The sequence below is a fragment of the Neodiprion virginianus genome, chromosome 6 (assembly GCF_021901495.1).
Source record: "Neodiprion virginianus isolate iyNeoVirg1 chromosome 6, iyNeoVirg1.1, whole genome shotgun sequence".
Lineage (NCBI taxonomy): Eukaryota > Metazoa > Arthropoda > Insecta > Hymenoptera > Diprionidae > Neodiprion > Neodiprion virginianus.
In genome coordinates this window covers 20,099,345-20,109,401 of record NC_060882.1, presented here as the reverse complement: position 1 = coordinate 20,109,401, position 10,057 = coordinate 20,099,345, and the positions used below count along the sequence as shown (strand labels likewise).

At 43.4% G+C, this 10,057-nt stretch overlaps 1 long non-coding RNA gene across 1 annotated transcript in view; it reads right to left on the bottom strand.

The window, feature by feature from the left end:
* Positions 1-4,409: 4,409 nt before the first annotated feature.
* The window catches only part of LOC124307307 (uncharacterized), a 79,790-nt gene continuing 74,142 nt past the window's right edge, over positions 4,410-10,057 (bottom strand). The window contains exon 3 of the long non-coding RNA XR_006908777.1: positions 4,410-4,527. This is a non-coding gene — a long non-coding RNA (uncharacterized LOC124307307). The remainder of the gene's footprint in view (positions 4,528-10,057) is intronic.

Here is a 10,057-nt window from a genome sequence, read left to right as displayed (position 1 = left end):
TAGGTTTGTTTTATTAACTTTGGCGACAACCGGTATGAAACTACTGGTCCGAGTCAGATCAAGTTCTAAGGGTCGATCCGCAAGCGGCATTGAACCAACTTGTGACAGATGTTTCAAATTCGAGTTTGGTATAGACAATTTGTCCGAACCTTCTGTGGTTCTTAACATTAACTTGACACTGTGTTCGTTGGATTTCAGCAGCGGTACAGTTTGCCATGGAGCCGGTGACTCTACTCTGGAAGTTTTAAGACTCTGTGCTTCACTCACTTCCAGCGAAGTGAGAGACTGTCTACTACCGCCTGCAGCTGGCGTATACTCTGATGACCTTGGGCATGAAGATCCAGAAAATCTGCTGTAGAATCCTAGAGGAGACTTTTCGTGCGCCGTCGACCGATTCGTGCTATTGGTCGAGATTTCCCGATTTAGAGAAACGTCGGATAGCGCCTGAATTAGAGCATTTACGTCTAGCGACGGTGTGGGCATTTCTTCTATAACTTCAGCGGGTGGAGATTGAGACCGCGACTCTTCGTAGGATTCAATTTCTAGCGGTGGAATACTTGGACGTACGTCATTGTCATCGGAAGAATCACAATTTCGCACTTTTGCAGATTTTACAATCGTAAGGGATCTCTGGACCGGAGACAAGGGTTGATCACTATAGCTCTGATCATGATTTTGGAGATTTTTAATACCATCTATGCTTTTTGGAAAATATCTCAAAGAATTTGGAAGTGAGTTGGGGTGTCGATTTGAAGTAGTGTACACGTCTGAATTTGATTTTTTTTGGTCTTCTCGACCCGTATCACTGTCGGAAAATATTAGGTTTCGTCTATCTCTAGACGAGCTCGCCAATACTGGTTGAGTTGTTAGTTGGTTTGAAGGGAAAGACAAAACGTTGGTTTTAGTATTCTCCTTGGAAAGGCAAACGTCAGTTGGAGGTCTTAATTTGGAAAAGTTCTCACTATCTGTAGTGTTCGTCGAGTTCTTCCTATCCTGAGTGTCCGTTGCGTTTCCGAATAACTCTGTTGGGCCATGTTCTTCCAATTGGTCGTTATCGACACGACTCTCGAGTCTGTCCACCAACACATTTTGTTTCCTTTCAGCTCTTGGCAGTGACGTCCAATTAGCCTCTTCCTGAACCTGGAGGTCCGGATGCGATTCATGCTTTTGACTTGAAGTTGACTCTCCGATATGGAGCTGACTGTCTACGGACAATATGGGAGAGAGGAGTCTCCCACGAAGAACCTCTCTTCTTTCGTTAGAAAACGATTCTACTTCAATGGTTTTACCTGTATTATGATAGTAATTATTCCAACTAAAGTCATTCTGCATTTTCGTTTCTTGTTTATCACGATCTTCCATGTTCGTTTTATCTTCTCGTCGAATGTCTTGACTGCGTAAATTTTCGTGTCCAATTCGATCCAATGTAACGTCCGATTCACTGTCTGAGCTAAGGTTGCGAAAGATGAATCCCGAGACAGGTCTATATCCGCCAAATTTCATTGGAGGCTTCTTTAGGGTTACATAAGCGTTATCCACTTCAACTAATGAGTTGGTGGACGACGGTGTAGCGTGAATTTTATCGGTGTCTACTTCCGGCGACTGGCTGCAGTCGTTTAAACGATTCTTGGAATAAGAATTTTCGAAATCAAAATTCAAATTGGGCGTAACATCGCGCTGAAGCGATCCATCGTTCACAGTTTTAAATTTCTTTGAATTATTACTTACCACAGTGCAATGCGCTCTGTCCATATCAGACTCCTCGGAAAATCTAGAGCTCGTCATATCACCTACCACGTCAAACTTCTCGATCATCGGGAGAATTGATGGACTGGCCAAGATGTTCCTTTCCACACAACCGGTTTCCAAATTACTCTTGAAACTGTAATGATCTTCATTGAACGATGATTGTGTTTTCTTTTGAGGAAAATTTTCGCGAATCTCTGTTATGCTCAGAGGTTCGGGTGAAGACAAGCCTGGAGAATGGAGTTCGCACGACATCGGCGTGCTGAACTTCAATCGCTCCCTTCTTCTGGCACGGGCATCGCCAATTCGTGTTTGATAATGGCTTCTTGATACGGGGTTCGATGTTTTCGCAGAATCAGTCGTGCTCAGTTCAGCCTCGTCCTTCTCTTCGATCCGATTGGTGAGACCCTGGAGGTGCAGATACAAGTCACGTTCCTTCCGAATGCGTCGGTTCAAGGCTGCCACACGATCAGCCAACTTCACCGCCTCGCTAGAAGGTGACAAATCATGAAGCCGTTGTTTCAACGTCACTGGGGAACTTTCGGTGGTGTCCGTGTTACTGTCCGAGCCCTCTTCGGGTCCGGTAGAATCTAGGAAAAAAGTTAAAGAGGGAGGACTTAGATGCCCTCTCGCTGTCTTTTTCTCTCTCTCTTTCCTTAGTCCGCTCTGTTTAAGTCTTTTCTAGGGCAATTCTAAAGGTACCATTTCTTTTCTCATTCGTAATCTATCCATTTCTGATCAGTTTCCGACGAGATGACTCCATTTTCGTTAGCTTTGACCCCAAAAAATGCAATACGCAAAGCTAACGATAGTACAGAATGAGGTTCTCGGGGTAGTTTCTGAGAGTGAAGTTTTTACCTGTAATAAAATGACCCATCAATCTAAACATCACATCGTTGCGTTCCTTTATAGACGCTTCTGCAGTGTCGACGAGTTTGGCGAATGAGATGCTGCAATTGCTTCCTAAATTAGCGGAAAAAACTTACTTTAGTACACGATGATGATGATTCTTTGTCATTGGATGGAGAAGAACAGATACGCTTTGGTTGGTTTCAATTGATCTCGATAATTTGATGGGATTGCAATCAGACTTTTCTTATTGTGTTTTTTGTTATACGTATAAAAGCCACAAACGTGAGTGACTATTTCTCAAATAATTTGAAGTGCTCGAATTACCGTTCAAAATATATATTCAATCTATTTGCGTGAAGTCAAATTGTATAAAATACTAAAATGTTGACGTTGAGAATTAAGTATGGAACTACAAACATATCTCTGCTATTTGAGGTTGGGGATTGTGTTTTTATACCTTCAGACGTTAGTGGACTCGGTGTGTGACATTCTACATTTTCAATGTTAATAACATTAGTTTCTGAAGTAGAGTAATCGCCGTCTAGCGGTTCCATCAAGGCCCTAATCAATCAACATCTTGGCAGTGAACAAATCAGCGGCAATGAAAGTATCCGCATGAGGTTAAACAAAAGTCTGCGAAAACTACAGCTGCATCGCTGCTCGTGTGATTCTGGCATTTCGCCCGAGCGTGAGCGATTTCTCAGGCACGAGTCGCAATATAATTCACATAACACCAACGATCATAAAAGAGAAAAGTTTATATAACGCAGACTCTTATTACAATTAGCGCAGAGAATCGACTGGCGTAAAATGACCGCACGAATAATGGAGCAAATTTATAGCGCCTAATAGGTTTAAGAATTACGTAACTCAACGCCTCAATGACGACGACTTTTTCTCTATCTCCTTGTTGTTCGCTTTTGAGGATCTAAATAAACCGGGGAACATAGCAGGTACCCAAGTATTCGGAAAGTTACAAGCTGATGCAACACTCGGCTCTTTACACCTTTCTTAAGAATAGATTTCTTACCAATATATTATAAAAGCATTGGAAATACATCTAAGACGATTAAAAGAACAAAGTCGAGATTCCGGCTATATCAAAACAAATAGGGCTCGCAGCCTGGTTGTTTTTCCATCAGAGGAGCTGTGATTGCGTACATAATTTGGTTCTTATTTCATTCGAGACGGCGTGGGATCAATCATACAATGGGTATTCTTTCTCGAGTGGCATCACCTGTGGCCAGTCGGTCCTTTCAATCATTACTTTCTTTTTTCCTCTAATACAGTTGGACGAAATATAAGCGCGCGGCATTTTAGGAGAAAGTAAATCGAGCGCCGAGCTCGGACGAATCTTAATAACTGAAAAAGGAAGTGTGTGTACAGGAAGAAAAGATCGCTGGTACTCAGCGTCGACTTGGTTTGTTGTACTTGCTCACCGGTCTGTATTATCATGGCAGCGTAATTATTTGAAGTTTTTTTTTCCGGGATACCAAAGCTCGCCTAAATTGAACCTCACTTATCTCAGAGAGTTCAGGGAAGTTCTCTGTCACAGGAAAGTTGTAATTACTCGAGTCACGCAGTAGTTAAATCCAACATAGAGACCCAAGTACGCGTATACGTACACGTAACACACTCCGCTTATGTTTACAGCGAAAGCGGATGAACACAATGAACTAAATGCTTCTAATCATGACGGATGACTTAATACAATATTATCGTTATTATAAGCCATAGCAGAGGTAGAAATAATAACGCGATCCTAATATTACGTAGAAATTAAATGGAGGTTCGATAATGCTCACCATTCCTTTGGGGCGAAAACAACCCAAGGGGTTGCCTAATGTAGACTTTTTATCTCGATTGTCCAAGTCCTTCCAGAGAACAAAATCGCGCTGCATGGTATTCACGTTCAGTAAATCCTTCCACCTGAAAAAGCGCAAAAATTCACTGAAACAGGCTTCAAACTTTTACTATTTCTTAATGATCAATATTCACGTGCAGGATTTTGGGAATGAATCGCATGCAAAATTTCCTACAATCATAACGTTATATATTATCAAATTCTCTGTATTCGAATTATAGGTGTTGCAAATAATTGACCTGTATACCGTAAAACCATATACATGCAACTCAGAGCTTATAAATTGAGTAAATCTGAAAATAAATATATATCCGTTCGTGTAAAATTCTGAGTAGAATACAAAAAAAAAAGATAAAAGAAAAGTTAATAGCAAAAAGTCTCTCGTCGAAAACTGTCGAGCAAGAAGAGGTTGGTTGATGCGGCAGGCCATTTTCCGAAGTTCCCAGCGAGTTGTGTAACAAACTTTGCTTGGGATTGGTCGCTCGGAGGGGTGTCTGAAAGGCGGGGGTGGAGCGGCGCGGAGAGGGGCGGCAGTGGATTCGGTTAGGCCTCTCTCTCCACCTCTCGCCAGTTTCTGATCCAGGCTGTTTGAGCTACAGGCATGCTCAGGGTACGTGCGTATAGGCTATAATGTAACCGACCCTCCGCTGCGCGAGTTCTCAGCTTCGAATACTCGCCTCGATCTCCTGAGGGACGAACAGGCGGGATTGAGTTTCGAAGGTATACTATAATGATTCGAAACGGCGCTGAGACTTCTCGAACAACTGGTTAGCGTTGGTATCGATATCGCCTCGGGACTTGGCCGTGAAAAAGAAAAAAAAAAACCATTCCGCTTGAATCCATTGACGATTTTTAAGCGATTTTCAAGTTTTTTTCAATACGACACAGGAAAGTTCGTCAATTTCATTCACTCGTATGCGAGTTTATGTATCATGAACCAAATAGCGAACAGCTTGTGTCACAATCAGTAATTGAAAACACTTTCGTTCGGTAACACTTGAAATGTGAAACCTGTTCGCAGCCATATTATATTATACGTCCGTATTTAATGCGATTGAAAATTCAATAAAGGGATATTGTTTCCTCACACAATTGGAAACGAATTTCAGATCTCCTTTCCAATTACATTGCCGCGATATTCGATCGATCAGGTTTGGTCGGAAATTCAAGTTATGGCAGGTGTCAGGGACCAGTAATACACTGTTGAGTGGTAAATTATTACTTGGTAATCTCCCCAAAAGCATGTCCTTAGCAGCTTACAAAGCTTGAAAATCACATGAGAAACCTCGGTGAAAACTTGAGTTTTCGATCAAGCCTGCATTCACTCGATGGATTTAAAAGTTATAAGGATACAGTGAAATTCACTCAGTAGGTAAGGAGGAGGGAAAAACAGTATCATCAGTTTTCACGACATTGATACGGCGAGAATCGACTGTAAATAAATACACCGAAACACACACGCCTGTGGTCGGGAACAGCATATGCCGGTCTCCTTGGATCTTCACGTTCCCTTCGGCCTTCTCTTGAGAATGATCTGTATCTAAATGACTAGCGGGGGTCAGCGGCGCTTTGAAGCTGACCTGCGAAAGCATCGATCGGCGTGAGCAAAGGAGGCTTGTGAGGAGGTGGGATCCATCCCTTCCTCCCTCCCTTCTCCGCTCATCTCCTCTGAATTCCTCCCCTCGCCGCTCTTTTCGCCGCCGCGCCGCATCTTGCCGGTGTTTCTTTTGATTCTAAATTGTGATAGGATAGATCATTGTATCAGTATATAAAGTCTGCTGTGCGAAGGGTAGCGAGCGAAGAAACGCCGAAAGTCTGACCCGCCGGTTCGCGAGATGAATCTCAATGAACCGAATGAAGAGTCGCGTCCGATCAGGGAAGGTTACCTTACAAAGAAGAGAAGACAACAACAAGCAAAATCTTTGTAGAAGAAGAGGTTTGATCCTATTCTTACAGCTCGGGTTCTCCTCTGTCACACAGCGATTGCTACTAATTGTGATCGAAAAATAATCGACGCATTTTTGAATCGAGTTCAAAAAAATAATCGAACACGACTCGATTGAATCGGTCAAAGTTGATCGATCGATTATTATGTATTTTTTTTTGAAACGGTGAATGTGAAACAAAAATTTCGTAAATTTCAGTATGTAGTCTTAATAATGCAAAGGCTTTTTGATAATTTATAGTTTCATTAAGAATATTTTTCAATTTCGGGTGAAAATGATTCATTTATCTTTCAATTATTATACCAAATAGGTACTTAGTAAGTAAGACAATCATAATAATTGATACTTTAATCACATAAATTGATATTGTATCGCATCGTTCACGCGAATAAAAAACAAAAACCGATTGTGAGGATGAATAATCGAGCTTGAAAAATAATCGATTATACTCGATTAATCGGGGAAAACTAATCGATTATTTTTGGTCATTCTTTCAGTCCATCCAACCGCATGACCCTTATATGATGCAAATTTAGTCCTTGCTCGGTCTGCGTTGTTCTTAGTCATCTCTCTTCGGCTCAGACGGCAAACCGAGTGTAATTAGACTCGGGTTCGATCCATCTACCGAAACCGGCTATAAACTTCCTCAATTAAAACCATCCACGTCAGGTTTCAACAATGAGTGAAGATGTGACGAAGGCGGTGCAAAGAAGCGGCGAGTAGGCGGACGAAACGAATGCGAAACGGTAAAAATGAAAAATGACGTAGAAATAGAGATTGTTAGAGCAGCGACATATGGTGTGACCGTTTGGTCAAACCAACGGTAGAATAATGTCCTTTACTTCTCGTCCCTGCTTATACCCGTTTAACCGGACCCCCGTATATACGCGTCAAACAAACAACCGACAATTAAATGCAAATACCACTAATGTGTTCCAACGTGGTAGTGCAAGTCATTCGGCTTATTATGGAGATACCAGCGCTACGTTCATTCCGTTGTTTCTCGCCTACCAAGAACCCCGGCATCCCTGGTTGTACGGCGATATTGACGGTTTCCATGCCACCCTTTTTCCACCCCTGCAGGCTGCCTCGAGCCACCACCCAGAGCCCGCGATACCAGCGATGTTCGTTGGATAACGGCTGTTGAACAAATACTGCCAAACATAATGATGACTGATGTATAACAGCGTGAAGTCTTGATCGAAATGCCGCGGACACGCGAAGCTCTGTTATTTCCCAACGGTTGGCGTTCACGAATTAGGCTGCGGTTGGAGACGACCGGACGATTCCTTTTTCATACCAGGGCCAAAATCACTCCTCTTGTACTGTTCGTTCGCGATTGTTGCCGCGAGATTCCGGCAGCCGTGACTTAACTTGTTTGTAATTACGTTAATGGTACAACCACCTACGACCTTGTCTTGAATCTCGATCTGGAGATTGTAAACTGTGATACAACCGAGAGCTCTACGGCCACGAAATTTTTCAACGTATTATAAGACACGCTGCTCTTAGTCATAGGTTATAACCGAATATTCATAGGTATAACAAAATGCCTCGGACTAACGTGGAAGACTGAACTTCACGCTCGCCTCAAAACACCGATTATAGTTATGCATACCTTATTATATACGAGTTGGTTCTTGCAAAAATCACCGCGGAGACGGGGAAAAGTGGATACGGAACGAGACGGAAGACAAACGAACGCACGAAGAGGTGGGCGAGCGTTCGGAACTCCGATAAAGAAAGAATTAGGAGCAACCTTTTGATTTTTGGATCGAAACGACTGATCCGTCTAAATATCACATCGTTCTGATTTGATTTTCTCTGGTAATCCGACCGCCGCCCCGGACGTAAGCCGGTGAATCGCGCCAAGCTAAACGACCGAGTCTGAACCGGGTTCCCCGGGGAGTCAGCGCGGGATGGCTTCTTCCGTACTCCTGTAATCAACTCTCCTCCGCACTCCGTTGGCCGTCGGTGGGGTTCGAGAACCCGGGTGCCAAGCCCCACGAACATATCCCCAAATCCCATACACTGTGTATAACTGGTAATCCGCGGATTCATTCTGTACAACGCGTCGATGTATCGTGAGCCGTGCGATACGTTGGATGATGCGTATTATGGATCCACGGACCGGGACGAAGGCTCGCTTATACGCTGCAGCGTGAAAGAGAAGACCTTGGCACACGTCTGGTAAAGCTGCCGGCTACGCTGATGCTGCTGGTGCTGCTGGTGCTGCTGGTGCTCCAAAGTAATTCGACATCCCGTACTGTCCGTGCACGCTCACCCCCGTTTAGACCTTTGTTGCCGATTGCAAGGTTTTCGAATTTCAATGATCTCCAAGTGGCGTGAATGGAATTTTTCTTATTTCAAATTACAGTGGAGAGCAGTATCTAATTTGTTGACTTGATCCCAAGAGAGAATACAAAAAACATCGGAGAGAAATGATACGGACAGGGTGGATGCACGATTTATGGTCACCGTATCCATTGTGCCAAATCCTTGTAAAATTCTATAGGTATTCGTCATTTGACTTTTTTAATGTCATGACTGAAATTCGACATTGGCTGCAAATTTGGGATATAAGTTTTGACACTTGGAACAGTTGATTGTTTGAAAATTAGCGTTCACGTAGATCGAAGCACGTCTTATCACACGTAGTAATAATCTCCGATTATGCCTCATTAATATGACCACAACTGATACACCAGGGATTACCAAATCCGGTACATTTACCCCGCCATTCATCGTCTCATCTCAAGTAGAGGTTCTAAGAAGTTTGATATTTTCAAATTCAAGTTTATCATTTGGATAAAGGTCAGGTATGTTTCGTAGTCTCTTTTTGTTCGTCGGTTCATTGGTTGAAAGTTCTTTGTAAGAACTAAAAATCTTTCCAAACCATCAACTTGTGCTGGTATCTAATTGCACATGGCCGAAATTATTCATTCAAAATTTTCCGCACCGTACGCCAAGTCCGAGAGAAATTTCCCTTAAAAAATATTAACCTCGAAATGTGGAACGAGTATCAGATTGCTTCGTCTATACTTTGGCCAGTTTCCACCCGTATATCGTTATAGACGATAAAAAGCCGCGCGTTCATCGAGTCTTCATCGTCCCATGAAAATTGGCGCGGGGTAGAATTCGAAAGAGACGTTCACCGAGCGGCACGTGACTCTTACAATACGGAAATCTTGATCCTGGTAGGCCTGACTAATCGTTATTCGTTAAGGTATTCTTATCGGTTCCCCAGCCCCCGCGGGCTCACAATGCCGGGACAAATTTGTCGCGTGTGTGTGTTGGCCCAATAAACGACATGCGCCAGGGCGAATCCGGAGGAATCGAGGTAGGGGCCGAAGGGGGAGAGACTTTCGGAGAGTAGGATAGTCGACTGTATCGCAAGCGAAACTGAACAACCGAACAACTCGACTCAATGGGCATTCATTGTCGAGGAGGGGCGAAGCTAACCTGTGACGGAACAATGGAACCACTCGGGCAGGGGTATTTAATTATTTCCGGCTCTGGATGCTCCCGGTACCCGGTTGCTCGTTAGGGAGTTCCTTTCCTAGCGGAAGACGCTTCCTCGCGAACAACTTCGCGGTTGGTACCGTCGCCTGGCGGTATCCCAATACCGGTCTTTGCAAGGAAATTGCGC